The sequence below is a fragment of the Galeopterus variegatus genome, unplaced genomic scaffold (genome assembly GCF_000696425.1).
Source record: "Galeopterus variegatus unplaced genomic scaffold, G_variegatus-3.0.2 Scaffold384, whole genome shotgun sequence".
NCBI classification, from domain to species: Eukaryota; Metazoa; Chordata; class Mammalia; order Dermoptera; family Cynocephalidae; genus Galeopterus; species Galeopterus variegatus.
Genome location: NW_007726495.1, coordinates 227944 through 246762, shown reverse-complemented (window position 1 = coordinate 246762; position 18819 = coordinate 227944).

Genomic DNA, 18819 nt, shown 5'->3' with positions numbered 1-18819 from the left:
GAATGTGAAAGACAAGAACATTGATTAATTATGAAGTTCTCAACATGAAAGAACTCAGGAAGTAAAGCACCCACGAGACTTTCTTGCAAATCCCATTGGACAGTGGAAACAAGGCAACTGAGATGGATGGAGAAGGCTTGTTAGAAGGATCACTGGTGAGTACTGAAAATATTAAACTATGATAATAAAGCTAAAACAAACTGGAAATTATAAGAACAGAAAGCAAGGAAAATAAATATAACAACTTATAATAACTAATAAAAAATGAGGTGAAAAGAGACATTATTAAATGTTATCAATCAATTCTATCTAAAAGTTAAGTAAAGGTAAGTAAAATGTAAGTAAAATAAATATAATAAATCAAACCATCCTTTTTTCATGGCATTGTTTTTCTTAAACTATAAAGGCATCTTTTAGAAATTAATACTTTATGATAAAAATTTTTATCTAAATTTCTGAATTGTCTCCAGTTTTAGTTATTTCAATTATTTGTTTTTATTCTAGTAAAATTAATTTTAATTTTTACTTAAAATAAATATTAACAAAATTTAATAAATAAAATAGAAATAAAATTTAGTATGACCCCATGTCTGCAAAAGTAATTTCATCTAACATTCTATTTGTTCAATAAATGAATATCATTAATTGAACACTTACTATGTTTCAGGCACACTGTTCTTTGTACACACACACACAAATACAAACACATACATACATATCAAGAGATATCTGGTATATCCATCTAATAATGATGGTGGTTATTTTTGAATAATAGAATTTGGAGTGAGTCTTTGTTTTGTTCTGTTTTTTTCCTTTCAAATTTGTATTACTTATAAGGAGCAGAAATCATTTTTATAAAATCAATAAATTATCAAAATACATGGAGAAAGCAGGAAATGACATTTAATATTAAAAATCCAGCACATCGCATATCAAAGCCTGACAGAGAATGCACCAAAAAGGAACATACAAATTTAATTCATGAATATTGGCAAAAGCCCAATGAAATTATAAACTGAGTTAGGTAGTATAGTGAAAGAATAACACACTACAACCAAATAATTTCATTCCAACAATGACAAAATAATCACTACATATTAATAGACTCATCATAGTAAGTTTAAAGGAGATAAATCACATAATCTTCTTATTAGATACTAAAAGACATTTTATAAAATGCATCATTCATTCCAAATACTAATGAATAACAAGCCAGTAGTTTTTCAAACTAATATAGCTGGAGGAAAATCAAGAAAGATGTTCCAGAATCCAAGTAAAAAAATTATTTCAAGGAAGGAATGTGTTCCAAATATTAATGAATAACAAGCCAGTAGTTTTTCAAACTAATATAGCCGGAGGAAAATCAAGAAAGATGTTCCAGAATCCAAGTAAAAAAATTATTTCAAGGAAGGAATGATCCACTCTGTTGAATGTTGCTGAGAGTCATGTAAAATAAAAAATGAAAAATGCTCACTGGAATTGATGGTGTGGAAGTCGTTGGTGATCCTGATAAAAGCTATTTTCTTGTCATGATGGGGATACGATTTTGATTGACATGTTCAAGCAAGAAAAAAAGAGGAAAAATTGAGACAGCACACGTGCACAATTTTTTGAACAGTTTTAATATAAAGAGGAAGAGAAAAATCGTGTTATTGCTGAGAGTGTGAGCTCAAAGAAAAGTGAGTGAGTGAGTTAGTTTTAAGATGGTTGCGTGCACAATTTTTTGAACAGTTTTACTATAAAGAGGAAGAGAAAAATGGTGTTATTGCTGAGAGTGTGAGCTCAAAGAAAAGTGAGTGAGTGAGTTAGTTTTAAGATGGTATATAGTCTAATATGTTTGAATGATGATTCCATATAGAGAAGAAGAACACTGCTGTTGCCAGAGAGGGGAACAGTTCCAGAGGAACCAACTTGAGTAGTAACAGGGTGTCTGGCTTTAGGAAAGAGCAGGGATGGTTGGATCAAGGGCAGAGCACAAAGGTACAGATGACAGGTTGGAAGATTTGATGTTGCAAACACGAGGCAGTTCTCTGTTCATTATTTTTTCAGTGAAGCAAGAATCAACATTACTGGTGACAGTGAGAAGAGGTGAGGGGTGTTGACGTTTCGTGGGGTGTGGAGAAGGTGAAAAATCATCTTCTGGTATCATGAAGAGTAATAAATGGAAGAGGGAAATAACTAAGATTGCTGGGCTGTGTTGAGGGCCCCCTTGGAATATGTTGTCATAAATTCAAAGACCAGTCATTGCGGTTAGTTGTTTTACCCCAGGCCTATTCAGCTCAGGGGCAGAGGCAGAATGGGTGGAGTTGGGTTCCAGCAAGCAGGGATGGGCCTTTTCTAGGTGGGAACAAGGCACAGGAGTGAGGGTATGTGCAAGGACGGATTACAGTGACAGTGACACGTACGGGAATCTAAGCTGGGTAGAGGCAAGAAAGCACAAGGTAACAAATAGTGAGAAATTCTGCAGTCAGTAGATAAAAGACAGTAATGCGGTCACAGATAATTGGAGCTGGGATATTAGAATAAGACGGGAAAGATAGGAGGGGATGGTCAGAGAGTGAGACATTTAAAATAGGGATTTTGAAGATAATAGTAAAGGTGGAGAAAAGGTCATTAGAAGTGAGAAAGATATGGTACCAAGAGGTCAGGATGACAGCTTTCCATCTCACTCACTGGGACCTGCCAGGCCCTGCCTGTTCTGCACTCCTTCCCGCCCCCTCCGTTAACACTCAGACCTCCTCTCCTGCTGCCCTTCCTTCCGTCATTTCCTGAGCCACGCTCTCCACCTTGCTCTTCCTTCAACCTGCCAGCGACTTTCACATCTCACCTTCCTTTGCACTTGCTACCAGCACGTCCTTCCCATGTTACCATATCATTGCAAATGTCACCACTTCATCTAAAATTGCCCCACCACACGCCAACACTTTGTCCCCCTTCCCCGCTTTACCTTCACACTTATCACAATCTAACATATATGTCTTCATTGTCTTGCTTAAGTAAGATTGTTTAATTGTGTATCTCCCCCAGCTGCCCATTAGCTCCATGAGGGCAATGGTTTTTATCTCTTTTGTTTATTACTGTATCACCGGCAAGTAGAACAGTGCTTAGCACGTCGTAGGTAATCAACAAATATTTGTTGAGTTACTGAAGGAGAGATGAGTAAGAAAAAGAGTGGATGAAGAAATATATGGAGTTCTAAAGGCTTCGCTGAAACTGAGGGAGACCCAGCTTACTTCTAGAACACTAGGAAATCCTTTTAATGAAACATATACTTTTATGTAAAAGTTTGGCATCCTTTAAAATATCCTGTTTTTGAAAAAACAAAAAGTTCATTAAAAGTGAAGAAACTTCCAGGTGACATATAAAATCTCCCCAGGAATGTTTAATTTTAGCTATTCCACTCTCAGTTTTCATCCAACTCTCTGAGCTACGCCTTAAAAATAGTTCTCCCAAGAGTCTTGTGTAGTTATAAATGAAGTACACAAGTTCCAATGAGAATTAGAGCTGCAAGCAAAATCTAAACATAGGATTTAGTAGTTTTTATTTTAGTTGGTAAAGTATACGCACAAAATAATTTTTTAGAACTCAAGGTTTATCTAAGCCATCCAGTCGAATATGAGGAAATATCCCAGGAACATTCAAATGTAGATTTATAAGATTAAATAACTTAATGAATTTGTTCTAACCTCTAAGATTAAATAACTTAATGAATTTGTTCCCAAGCAAGACAAGAAAATGTAGATTCCCACATGGAAGATTCCAGAGTTTCCAAAATGATGTTTCATGCCACTTACCATCTGTTATTCTTACAACTGCGTATATATTAAAGACTGGCCCAAATTTAAGAGCAAAATATAGAAACAACCTAATTCTTCCCCATTAGAATGGATAAAGTGGGGGAGGGGGGTTTTCATGCAATGGAATAATATGCACCAGCTAAAAACGAAGGAACTGAAAAGCTCAAACACAATAGGGGGGTTTTCATGCAATGGAATAATATGCACCAGCTAAAAACGAAGGAACTGAAAAGCTCAAACACAATTTTTCCCTTTTCATTCTCTGCTTCTCCTACGCTTCTCTCCCATCCTGTTCCACTCTCCTCCCTGTCTTTCCCTTGTTTCCCTTCCCACTCCTCCTTTCATCTCCCTGCTTTTCATCTCCTTTCACCCTTCCCTACTTCTGCGTTGCATCCCTTCCATTCCTTTCTTAGACCATTCAGTCTGAAAGTCATTAGGTGACAGCAAGCAAAGTGCCCACCCACACTTCACGCTGGTGATGGGAGTCCACACTGCCTGGCATAGGGTGTCAGAGCCTCAGCAGGGTAGGGAGGGCCCCAGCCCAGCAGATTCCTATTTATCTTCAAATTCCATTCCAGAAGTCACCTCCTCCAGCAAGCTCTCCCTCGTAACCCAACCCCAGGAAGAATTAATATTCCCTGAGCTCCCAGGACATCATGAACATGGCTCTAATAATACATTCTTATTACAGTTGGTCTAAACTGATCCTTTCCTCTGCTGAATGATGAGTTCTTCTAGAACAGTGACCATATAGAATCCATTTACAAATTCAGATTTTATGGTACCTTGAATTTGTAAAATGGAATTGAATAAGAGAAGCGTGCTGGCAGGGGAAGCCCGGGCTTTGGATCTAGATAAACAAAAGTTCAAATACAAGTGACATCTGTGACCATACTCAACCACACTGGACCTCAATTTTCTTTTCTATAAAATACCGAAGGGGGGGATAATAATACCTACCCCTTGGTGCTGAAAGGGATAAATAAAAGGACATATATAAAAGTACTTAGCACAACATAGACACATGGGAGTCACTCAAACACAGTATTAAGGTGTCTTTGCTGGATACAAGCTACGACTTGGAAAACATTTGGTTGTATGGAGTTAGCTAACACCTTCCTCCTGCCACCTCTGTTTTATTTACATCCATTAACTCACATGGGATGAGGCTACTTCTAGGAAAAGAATTCCCATGGTCCCCACAACAATTTAACTGGAGCAAACTGGTGGAGGTGGAGTGGGGCTGGGGGGCACAGAGGGCAGAAGAGGGACTGCTGTCAGGACTAGAGAGGGAGAATCCAACACGGGATGCTGTATGTCAAATTTTCCTACCTCGTAGCTCATATCATTATATGATATTGAATATACCTTCTCAAATTACTTATATCTCCAGGCAATTATTCGCCCCACTGGACGTTGTGCCCTCAGTGGAGATTCACTGTGCAAGACAGTCTCAGCAGGAGAGCCTGGGGTTAGAGAGAAGCAGTTATCCTGAACGCAGCACACACAAGTCACCACCCCACTCACCTAGGAAATCATCAGGTCCTCTAGAGAGAGAGATCATAGTTCTCATTAAGTCTTCTAACTCCTTAAGGGCCAAGTAACCTGCAGTCACTAACCCTAAATGATCAGGGAGGTAGCCTCTCCCCTTGAGCATCAATAACAGTTCTGTTGGTTTTAAGCAACCAGAACTGACTGGATATCTTAGCCATAGAAGAGAAGCTAATCCGCATAAACCGAAAAGGAAAGAAAGCAGGTGAGTAGCCCCAGGGACTACTGTCAAAATCTCATGGACAGTCTTTTTAAGGCAATACCGTTGGGATAACAACTTCTTTCCAACGATGTGTTCCTTCATTCAAGGTGCAGATTTTCTGGAGACTGAGTCAGCTAGTCCTAACTTGGGTCATGGGGACACCCGCAGGCCATTGTGTGTGAGGCATTGTGGTTGACAATCTCACTGCACCGCATGCAAAAGGGAGGCAAAGCTCCCCAAAAGGAAAACAGGATGAAGAAAATGAGAAACTAGGTAAGCAAAAACAGCAGCCTACCACTTCTTTGTTCTGAGCAGACTGCCAGGCTGCTGCAGCAGTATGTGGACCAGTATGTGGCTAGACCCTTGTGGGGGAATCCACACCAGGGGAAGGGATTACAAAGCAGCATGGTGGCCCCAGGAGACCATCAGCCGAGACAGGCAGGGTCTCAGAGCAGAGCAGCAATGTCTCATCCCACTGCAGGCGTCTTGGCAGCAACAGCATGATGTGGACTTGCCTGGTAGCAGAAGTGAGAAAAAGTGCTGATATGTGAGAAAGCAGAGCAGCAATGTCTCATCCCACTGCAGGCGTCTTGGCGGCAACAGCATGATGTGGACTTGCCTGGTAGCAGAAGTGAGAAAAAGTGCTGATATGTGAGAACACGGGAGACTCGCCTAAGAATTCCAAGAAATATGTAAAATTGGGAAGCCTTAAAAATGGGTTGAGGTCCACCTATCAGTCAGGGAAGAGCCAATGGGTTTGTGAAATTCATGAACTAATGTTGAGGCACATGTAGCAAAAAAAACTTCAAGTTGCTCCTATTTTCTGTTATCCAAGAACAGAGATAAAAGGAAACTTGGTTCCAATGTCACGCTTATTTATCCGCGGCTCTGAAAATGGGGCCCTGCTGCTAATAACAAGTCAGTAGCAGTTCTTCCTTCCCAGCACAGCCAGATATCAAAGCTCAGCTGACTCCATGAACAGAGCTGCCACGTGTAGTCTCTCCCTTCTGATGTGTGGAGGAAGAAAAAGCAGGTGATTCTCAAATTCAAAATCCTCCCTCACCCATACCCCCGACGGCTATAATTTCCAAAGGCACATTCTGCCCACAACTCAACTCAGAAAGATGAAGGGATGGATCCTGCTATGAATCGCAGAGCAACCTCACGTCCCTGTCGCCTTCTAACCATGTCCCTGTACACACACATATTTTCATATCTGTAAAGCCTTGCCAAGATGAATAACTAGAGCAGAACTAGGGGAGAAAAAAAAATTAAATTATGAAACCTGCAAATAGGGAACAAATGAAAAGCAAGAACTCACACGCATGTACACACACACGCACGAACTCAGTTTGCCTAAATTATGGGTATGTTGGCCACTAGATTAGGAGATGAGGAGTAAACATCAGTTATTTTAGCTTCCTCCTTCTTGCCACTTGGGACCTCCTTGAACATGCCCTGAAATCAGCCCCTAAGAAAACAGCCCCCAAAGGGCAAGCCCTGGCTCATTGCAAGCTCTAGGCAGTACTGTCAGAAGAGGGCTTTCTGCCACAGCTTTATTAAAGTCTTGTCTTATTTTTAGAATGTCTAGTAAATACAATTCTCATATTGCAGATGAGAGGTTTTTCCAAAAGAGCCACTGGCAAAGGAATGATCCATTGCTTTTTTGTCTCTGCCGCAGAACATTGGATAGACCATTTAGGGAGCATGCGTAACTTGGTTATTTACATAACCAGTCATACGCCAAAGACTGGTCAACCATAAGAGTGTGTGAAAGCTTCTGAGCACTGTTTAACTCTAGATCCATGTTACTAAGAGGATCACATTAACTTCTAAAAATATTCTTCTATTCGATCCTGACTTTACTTAATTAGGAATCTTTCAGGTGAAGACCTTAAACTCCACTTCAGCTCTGTATTTGGGTTTCACTGTTTACACAAACTTAGCCACTATGTTTGGGGTAGCTAAATATTTGCTGTAAGATTATTTCTGCAGATCAGAATCTAATTTCTCCAAACTTTAAAACGATCATGGCTTCCTATGTGAATATTTGTGGAGGAGGTTCAGTTCTCAAGCCTTCTAAATATCACCCTGCAGAACCCTTGAGACAAAGGAAAGCTACCTTCAAAGGTGCAAATTAGACTGCAAATCATATATAAAAGCCTAAGGGTTTCTTCAATCAGAGTTAAAAAAAAAAAAAAAGAAACAGAAAAACAGCAAATCATCATGTTCTTAAGTTATGGGAAAAAATAATAAAATATAGTCTATAAATGTTTTATATTGTTTTGTATCTTATTGCTATAGCTTTGAGTACTAAGCAACTTTGGATAATATCTTTAATAAAAGTACATTTATTCCATGAAAGTACTAATAGAAAAGCACCATTTCATAAGAAACATGCAGTTCCATTAGACATAGCACATTCTTTGAGTCCTTTATGCTTTCCAGCATGATTTTGAAATGTCTTTATGATCGTGGGGCCATTATTGCTTGTAGTTTCACCAAATAAGGCTTCGCTGTCTCATAATTATTGCTGAGAGGTTTGATGGACCCACATGGAATTTGTTGTATTTTAACACACACACAAGAATCTCATTTTAAATCGTCAATAAATACAAAGACAAAATTTTGCATTGTACAATACAAAAACGCCTTCTTACAAAAGAATACAAAAGAGACAAGGGTTGCTAGGCAACAATCTAGCCCAGGACTTAGCATTTAAGGTGACAAAGAGATGACAGTACTGCCACCACCTGAATGGTCTTACTTAAAGCAATAAAAGAACACTGACAGGGAGGAGTTGAAATACAGCTCGGAACCACCACCGCCATCCTCCCCAAATTGTACGAGCATATTTTATGAATTTCAATATGTGATTTAAAAAATAAGTAAAACAAACCTTATTTGGAATGTATTCAACTTTTAAAGTCCACCTGGCAGGCTGGCCTAAGGTTAGCTCCGTTAGTTAGAGCGTGGTGCCGATAACACCAAGGTCAAGGGTTCTGATCCCAGACCAGCCAGCCGCCTAAATAAGTAAATAAAATAAAATTCACCTGGCAGCTGCTGCACAACTCTGAGCATTTTCTCCTGCGTAGTCTAAAGGACATACAGCACTACACACAAGCTTTTCTTTAAACAAGGTCAATAGCAGGGAAGATGCCTTTGAGGTGAATGTGCTTTTGGTGGCCTTCAACTTTGTGTATCCTCTTCAGTGTGCCCCAGACTCCCAGACATCCAGTATCTGAGGTTGGTTTTATAGGATTAAACTGTTTCAGCAATACAATAACATCTTTGTAAGAATTAGTTCAAGTGTCTGGTATCCTGTAATATTCCTGCCCCTTAGGACAGCTGAGAGAGGAATCAGAAGTGGGAATTTCAAAGGGTTGAATCTCAGACAGAACAGCCCCTGGGTAAGAACAGAGCTCAGCAGACCACCACCCACTATTCCATCAAAAGCCCAGCACTGCTGGTATGAAAAGTGTAAACCTTTAGATCTATGTCACAGAACGGTGTAAAGCATGTCGTCTAGAGTCAAGCTGCCTGGTTTAAGTGCTGGTTCTACCACTTAGTAGCCTTGTGACCTTCGACAAGAGGCTTAAATTCTCTAAGCTTTAGTTTTCTCATCTGTAAAAAGGGAATGAAAAAAAGTTCCCTATTATATGGCATTCATGTGTTAATTGAAATAATGCATGTAAAGTCCTTTGCTTAGTCTCTGTCATTTAATAGATGCACAATAAGTGTTTATATTATTAATATCATTATGAAGGTCAATAATAAATAATGCCCTGACAGGGAGGAGTTGAAATACAGCTCGGAACCACCACTGCCATCCTCCGCCACTGCCGTCCTCCCAAAATTGTACGAGCATATTTTATGAATTTCAATATGTGATTTAAAAAATAAGTAAAACAAACCTTATTTGGAATGTATTCAACTTTTAAAGTCCACCTGGCAGGCTGGCCTAAGGTTAGCTCCGTTAGTTAGAGCGTGGTGCCGATAACACCAAGGTCAAGGGTTCTGATCCCAGACCAGCCAGCCGCCTAAATAAGTAAATAAAATAAAATTCACCTGGCAGCTGCTGCACAACTCTGAGCATTTTCTCCTGCGTAGTCTAAAGGACATACAGCACTACACACAAGCTTTTCTTTAAACAAGGTCAATAGCAGGGAAGATGCCTTTGAGGTGAATGTGCTTTTGGTGGCCTTCAACTTTGTGTATCCTCTTCAGTGTGCCCCAGACTCCCAGACATCCAGTATCTGAGGTTGGTTTTATAGGATTAAACTGTTTCAGCAATACAATAACATCTTTGTAAGAATTAGTTCAAGTGTCTGGTATCCTGTAATATTCCTGCCCCTTAGGACAGCTGAGAGAGGAATCAGAAGTGGGAATTTCAAAGGGTTGAATCTCAGACAGAACAGCCCCTGGGTAAGAACAGAGCTCAGCAGACCACCACCCACTATTCCATCAAAAGCCCAGCACTGCTGGTATGAAAAGTGTAAACCTTTAGATCTATGTCACAGAACGGTGTAAAGCATGTCGTCTAGAGTCAAGCTGCCTGGTTTAAGTGCTGGTTCTACCACTTAGTAGCCTTGTGACCTTCGACAAGAGGCTTAAATTCTCTAAGCTTTAGTTTTCTCATCTGTAAAAAGGGAATGAAAAAAAGTTCCCTATTATATGGCATTCATGTGTTAATTGAAATAATGCATGTAAAGTCCTTTGCTTAGTCTCTGTCATTTAATAGATGCACAATAAGTGTTTATATTATTAATATCATTATGAAGGTCAATAATAAATAATGCCCTGACAGGGAGGAGTTGAAATACAGCTCGGAACCACCACTGCCATCCTCCCAAAATTGTACGAGCATATTTTATGAATTTCAATATGTGATTTAAAAAATAAGTAAAACAAACCTTATCTGGAATGTATTCATCAACAGCATTCCCAACAGTGAATCCCAACAGCACTCCTGATGACTCCTACTCTCAGGATATTTACAGTAGTAACTAAATATCCAGTATAGGAATATTTTGTTCCAGTTCACAATGTAAACGTGCACTATTTAGGAATGAATGACGTAGGACAAAATATAGAAGTGGAGCTGGATCAATGTGATAAAAGGCCACTGAATATAGTTTATTAGTTTATTATCCTTAGTCAGCTGGGGCCATGCTATTACAGGAATGGAGATATAGATGCATGGCTCCCAAAAGAGGATGGCCTGTGTGTCTTGATCTTATCTGAGTTCCTTGCTTTTGTGTAGATCAAGCTACCTGGGATTATGTACACTTAGGTCACCATACAATTTCAGATTGGTGGGCTACTATCTAAAGGAAGAATACATGTGGAACCATAAGGAAATTTTCATCTATAAAAAAATCAAGAATCACTCTGGAGCTTGAGGTGTCTCTAAGGGCTCAGTCACAGTTCATGCAACTTAGCTCTAGCTGGTGCCATTAGGGTGCATGGTGACACTCCTCAAGCTGCTTTTTTGTGTACTCATAGCTTCTTTTTCATGACATTACCTTCCATGTGCTTCATGATGGCCTCAATGGCCCCTTCTCCACAGTGACTTTCACTCTTTTCCATGGACAATGATAATGCACACTATGTTACCTACCTTAAATCCCAAAACAGAGATTCAGACTACAGCCACAAGTGATAAGGGCTGTAGCAGGCACTGTCATGTGCCACCCAGAACCCCTTCAGAAATAAAGTGACTTCTCTCCTAGCCACTGGGAGTGCTTTTGGCTGGCAGCCTCCAGCTGTCAGTCCCGCCCCGTACTCAGCTGAAGAGAGCTGCCTCATCCAAGACCATGCCCCCTTCCTGGATAGCTGATTGATAGAAAGGATAAAGGTCCAGTCTTATTGTCCCAGCTCAGGACATCTCTGAAGGGTCATCCCAGCTCCCAGCTGCCTGTGCTATGTGCTGAGCCCTGCATTGAGACTGCACCACCATTCAACTCCTTCTGCCCACTCCTGCTCCCTTCCCTCCCCTCCTCCCCTCCCCTCCCCTTTCTTCCTGCCCTTTCCCCCTACCCCTTACCTTAATCCCAACAGCACTCCTGATAAACTTCCTACATGCTGATCTCCATCACAGCGTCTGCATCATGGGAACCAAATCAATGACAAGGGCATGACCCAGAGGCTGCAAACATCATATCTTCAAGCCAAACCATGTAGTCACCAACCGGCTGAAATACTGGCTGCCCTAGATTAGGTGCCCTCTCCTGGTCCAATAAGCTATGGCCAGGAAGATAAGATGGTGCAGTAGGAAACACCATCTTCAGAACAGTGGAAGCCCTGGGCTAAGCCTGTGGCTCTCAGGAAGCAGCATTTTGACGTGTTTGGTACGTTCTCTGATCAATCCCAGGCAGGCTCCGCAGGTTTGTCTCTCTCTTTCCATGGTCCCAGCATCTGCGTCCCTTTTCTCTTCACAGCTATTGCTGCCTCCTCTGCTTCTTGGAGATCCTTGCCTACGCAAGAACTTTGAATGAAAACATCTCCTCAATTTTACTGCTATCTAAAAATATTCACTTTTGAGCTTGAGAGGTTTACTGCTAATCATGACAGGAAAACAGAAAGGAGATATGTAAAAGAGCAAACATAATTAATACATCAAGAAGAGATGTCAAAGAAATTTTTAGAAATTCAAGCTTATGTTATTGCATTCATTAAAGACACTCTGCAATATTTCCTAAAAAAATTTTTTTAAATCCCTTCCTCCTCACATTAGAAATGACTGTATCTTTTTTAAGAACAAAGACTTTACCATTTTGTTAAGAATGATGTGTGCTCATTATAAAAATTAAAGTGATGTAGAAAAGGCTGACAAAGAAAGAAAAAAATGGCCTAAAATCCTACTGCCCCAAAATAGCCATAATTAACAATATGTGAATATCATTCTAGTTATCTGTCTATCCATATATCCAAAAAGATAGATTGACTTTCATTAAAGTAGAATCATAATATACATGTTGTAAATTATTTTTAGTTTTATTTAACCAGAAAAATGCAACTGAAATAAAATTGAAGTAATTCCTGAATATTAAATAAATATTTCTCCACTATAAGAAATATTTCTGAAAGATTACTCCTGGTTCAAAAGGTGACTATGAAAAGCTTTAAGTTGAAATAATCTTAACTACATGTTTTAACTTTAGATACTTCCAGTGGACTGACTTCCTGCTATAAAAAAAAGTAAGGGAGATACAAAATTTTAGTTAGGAGGAATACTTAAAGAGATCTATTAAACATTGTGGTGACTAGAGTTAGTAACAATATATTACATTCTTGAAAATTGCTAAGAGAATAGATTTAAATTGTTCTCACCACACACACACAAAATACTTATATACATGAGTATGTGAGGTAATATGTGTTAATTAGCTTGGTATAGCCATTTCACAATGTATACATATATGAAAACATCATATTGTACACCATAAATATGCAAGATTTTTATTTGTCAATTAAAAATAAATGAATAAGATTTTTTTTTAATGGTTAAATGTGAACACAATGTATACATATATGAAAACATCATGTTGTACACCATAAATATGAAAGATTTTTATTTGTCAATTAAAAATAAATGAATAAGATTTTTTTTTAATGGTTAAATGTGAGGGAGGAAGCAAATCACCTCACCTTCTCCCTCCTTCCGTGCTCCTTGACTCAAGTTATATCATTATTTTTATATTATCAAGTGCAGCAGAAAATTCTTCTTCCCCAATCGCTGTTTTCCCCTTTTTCAGTTATAATACAAGTTTTAGCTGATCATAAGACATCCCTGCTAAAGACTACATCTCCCTGCTTCATTTGCAGGTAAGGTATAATCATCTTACCAAATTCTGAGCAAGGAAGTGTTGGGGAAGAGATGGATGCAATTTCTGGATCATGCCTTTAAAGAGAGGGAGCATACCCTGGCCTCTGTCCCTTTTCCACCTTTTTTTTTTTTTTTCCTTTTTGTCTTTTTTCGTGACCGGCTACAGATCGCAACCCTCAGTGTCGCGCCCGTACCGGACCGGGACCGGCAACGGGATCGCAACCCTTGGTGTTGCTCCCGCACCTCGCTCAGCCAGTGAGCTGCCTGACGGGGACCAGCCCCAGCACAGAGATTGTGAAGGTCCCCACTGGTAAGGGATCCCCCAAAGGGAGGAAGGGCAGCATCGGCGATGGAGCGGCAGCAAACATACAGACCCAAAGGATCTGCTGAATGCTGGGACAACAAAAACACAGACTCAAGGGATCTGCTGAATGCTGACAATTTATTGAAGCAAGCATCAGGCTTTTATACTTTTCTTTCTTATTTGCTACATAATCATAAAATAATCAATGAACAATATCATAAGATCTCTTTGTAAGTGACATATGTTCTAAGAAAAATAGCATTACAGTTTATTCCCAGAAAAGACAATTACAATGTCCTTTCCTTTGAGCAAGAACGTTACAACCCACTGGTCCCATATAATCATCACTTTTCATCACTTGCAATCATTACCAAAACTACATCCATGGTACAATAGACTTTCTATGACGTTATTAAAACTTAATTCACACCTACATCTAACTATTCTTTATTCCTAAATAAACACTCTAAAAATTAACTTGCTTAACTAAACTTCTACTTCTATTGTAAAACAAAAGATTGTACATTAACTCCTTCCAAGCAGCCAGGCCAGACTCTCAGGCACCAGACAAGACGAATGCCTACATAGGTTCGTTGTCCCCTTCTGGGCCCCACTGCCATAAGCCATCTCCTGAAAATCCATAATCATAAGTATCATTAGTATGATTAAATATTTTAGTATAATTTTGAATCCTACTTCCAAGTCTCCCAGAGCGATAGTTATGAGGCAGCAAAGAATAAAATAACAAGCACACAGAACTCCAGAATATCAGGGTGGAACACCGGCATCTTCTCCCACGATGAGGCCTTGCCATCATCCCTTCACGATGAGGCCCTGTAAACACCATGTTTCATTAAAAGATCTTTATCAGACTTTAATCTTTTGGGTGGGAGGCGCCCCCGCAGTTCCCCCTATTTTATTAAAGAAAGCCAAAAGAACCTCTTGGGAACTGTGCCTGTCTTAGGTTGGGGTCATCCATCCCACACACGGAACCCATCATAGGATCAGACTGCAGCAAAGGCAGTTGTCCTGTCTTAGGTGGTGTGAGGATGAAACCCACTTACCCGTCTTTGGCCAATCAGTTCAGCTCTTAGAGGTGGCAAAAGAAGGAGGTTTTTCCTTCTTGGTGAATAATTGAAACATACCTTCCTGGATTTGCATGTGCCTAAACATGCCTGAAATCACTCTGAAGATGACTGGAAGAAAAAGGATCAAAATAAAAATACAAAAGCCAATCAAACCATATTGAATCATATTAGTAAAAAATGTACTATGGAATATAGTTGATTTGATATTTTGAAAAATATCTGTCGTCACGTATTAGTGACAAAGATTCTTTGCTTGACCAAACTAGTCAGGCTCCTGAACCTTCTCTTAGGCCTATCTGCGCACATCCTTGTAAAATCCAGTTTTAGCAAGAACTGTATTAATTTGGTTTAACCAGAATATCATCCCCCCAGCTCCTGCCAAAGTAAATAATGTAGAGCCAAACCTGACGTTTTATTTGGGAGAACAGAATTGCAGTTCAGGCATACACACAGACCAGGGTGGACTCCGATATTTCCGAAGAACAAAGAAAGGTTTGGGAGTTTTATTAAAAAGAAAAATGCTACGTACTGATTTGAAAGAAAGTTCATTAGCACTAGTGTACTTGTGGGGAGCTGGCAAGCTCTGGTTGGTGAGTGACTGAAGTAGGTAAAACTAGTCTTAGGGTCATGGCAGGTCGTTTTAGCAGCTACTAGGGTATGGCTGGTTGGCTCAGTTGATTAGAGCACTGCCTTGTAGTACCAAGATCAAGGGTTCAGATCCCTGTACCAGCCAGCTGGGGAAAAAAAAAAAAAAAAAAAAATATATATATATATATATATATATTGCAATAAAGCTGATGGAAAAAAGGGTTCTGCTGTCAGTGATCCTGGAAAACGCAAAAACTTCTCTGGAGGGACATACTCAACTCAGGTTTCCCAGGATTCTTAAAGACAATGCCTAGCTGAACAAGAGATCACCATAAAAATTTTTCAAAACAGAGGGAAACTACTGACTTGCCTCAATAAAGACAGAAACAGGGCCGGCCTGTGGCTCACTCAGGAGAGTGTGGTGCTGGTGGCACCAAGGCCGCGGGTTCGGATCCCATATAGGGATGGCCGGTTGGCTCACTGGCTGAGCCTGTTGCTGACAACACCAAGTCAAGGGTTAAGATCCCCTTACCGGTCATCTTTAAAAAAAAATAAAAAAAGAAAGAAAAGAAAAAAAAAATAAAGTTGCTAAATAACACATAGCACTTGCAAGGAATTTTCTTTGCTCTGGGTCATGGTGTTTGCCAGGCCAAATTCATTGTTTGTTCCATACCTTTTGTTTTTGTTCATGCTTGATTTTTATTGTTGCTGAAGTATGTTTTCATCGTTGTGTTGCCATTTCTTCTCGTGCTGCTCACGCTTACTCTGAGCTGCTCCATCCCAGTCATTTTTTTCCCTGATAGAGAGTGGGTTACTTCCCTTTTACCGCCGTGCCTAATACCTGTTTGCTTTCTCTTCTCAGCTGCAATTGAAGAGCTGGATATCTCATGTTCAATTATAGACTGAGTCACAACAGGGTAGAGAGAATAAAAGAAAAGAGAAAGCTCAGTGGATGCCGTGTACAGTCTCTTGAAGAATACATGGGTTTCATTCTTCCATTCTTTTTCTGAGAGTGTTTACCCCATCTGTGTAGGAAAGGGGTGGGGGAGGGGTGAGGTAGCACATCCCACAGGATCAGGAGTAAATCTGGGTTTATAAATCTGAAATTTATGAAATTTGAGGGGCTCTCTTTAAGAAGAAGAATGCAAAGTTATGGTACGAAATTAGATATAGACATGAATTTTTGTTTAGAATAAAAAAGGAAACCAAAACATCGTAGGTATTAAAAGGATGGCAAAAAATACTACATCATCATATCTAAAATAATAGTAATTAACTGTCTACACACTTCTACAGTACTTCTTCCCTGTATTTTTTGCTGCAGTCTTTCATTCACCTCATCTTATGACAATTTTGTAAAATCGTTTTCTGAAACATTACTAGTGGAGAGACTAGAGATAATTTCATCTCTGCTAGTATATTTACCAAAATTTGATTTTATGATTGCTAGTTTTATTATTGAGAATTTCTTTCATCACCACAATTTATTCTTGGTAAGATCATACAAATTTGGGGGGCTATTTTAAATTTGGGATTCTCTATCAATTTTCTTTCACATATAAGCTATCACATTTGCAAGTGTTTCCATGTTTTAGCTTCCGGTTCCAAACTTTTCAAATCTCCTTTCTCTTCCACCACCCACAAATTTCCAGTGCCCCGTAACACTGGACACTTTCATATCATTATAGGGCCTCTGACTTTGCAATTGCTTAATGTAACGCACATTGAGCTTGCACAGCAAAAGGTAGGAGTATTCCTGGAGGCGATTTCTACACTGGGAGGCTAACAATAACTTAAATTGTCATGGATTGAATTGCAAACCACTTACATATATCCCACTAAATTTAACCCCACTAAATGTTGTCTCCCCAGCTCAACTTTCCCTTAGCTAGTTCCCAGAAACTGCTGTTGGCCACTTCATTGACACCTGGCACACGAGAAGCTACAGCAGAAAAAGAGGCTCCCTTAACAGACTGAAGTTAAAGTAGCTTCCTTTTGCAAATTTGACAAAACACATGATAATGAGGAGACATTGTACTAGGGCCCCTCCTGTGGTCTTAGAAAGGTCCTGTACAAGTGAGGGTCTCTGGGAGCTTAAGCTTCATTATCTTCACTGAAAATTCCCCTCTGCATAAATGGGCTTCCTGAGGTCTTTGAGTGCCTTTTCAATTCATGTGAAACCCTGGAACCTTCCCTTCCTGGCATTTCATCCTCATTCCAATATTTACGGTCAGCAGAAGAAAAGGATAAATCAACTAAGTTGGTCTCTTTCTTGCTTTGGAGGTAATAGATATTGCTGCTACAATGTAATTATGTGTTCCTGATAAACTTTATTTTTTGCAAAATTATTCACTAAAAATTAGAGAGTTATGGGAAAAAATAGGTTTGGGACAATTCACTCAAAACTTGTGCATCTTTGTAACCAGAGCATTAATACAAACAATCCCAATCCAAATAAAAATACTAACACAGTTAAGTATCCACTAGCATTTGTTGGGAAACAATTCTCCCCAGATTCTTCATTTTCTACATGGTCAAGGCTTTCTGAGCAAAGGGCACTGATAAGCTTTGTTCAGGGATGATTGAATAGCAAACCTAAGACAGAGAACATCTCCTTCTCCAAAGACATTCCAGAATAGTAAAGTTACCTTTCTATTCCCAGAGGATATTTGCTTAGTTCCAGGGTTATGAGTAATAGCTCTCCAGAGGAGAGAATGGGCAGGCTACCAGCAACCCCGATAAAAGCTCAGAGTCTCCTGGGTTCAGGGATTGTTGCGTATAATGAAAACCCACAGCAGACACCGGCAATATCGGGCCCTGATTCACATCTCCCTGCAGGGAATCGGAATGTAGGGAAGTGATATAAGATGCTACTCTGGCTATTACGCTATGAATAATAAACTGTCTCTGTCTCTAACCCAAGGGTCTGGGGTTTATGAGTGTTAATGTGTGTGTGTGTACACAGACATATATACACAAATGTATATATGCATGTGGCAGGCTAACTTGCTAGCTTAAAAGCAGGGTAAAATCTCAGATCTTTCACAATTTCTGATATAACACTGATTTAACAACATTTGCACCCAACGTCACAGTTATTCGCATTCTTAAATCTTGGGAATTTCTCTCTGCTCTTGAGATCTGGGTCCTTAAGATACCAATTTCATCAAAATTAAAAATCTGATCCAGTTTATAGTCTCTTTCAAAAATCAATTCTAACACAGAAGGTAACATCTTTGCAGTTTCTTCATCAGCACTCACTGCTTTACCAAAAATCTGTATGTTTTAGAAAACATAGTAGTTCTTGAAGCTACTAAATTAGCTGCTATTTGCACTGAAAGAAGATACAGTTACAAGATTTGAAAGTTTTTTCTTAGGATTTTTATGTATTGCCTAGGTTTTCTTTTTAATTGTGAGAATGTCTTTCCCTGATAACTTCAAACTATGAATATGTTGGGGGG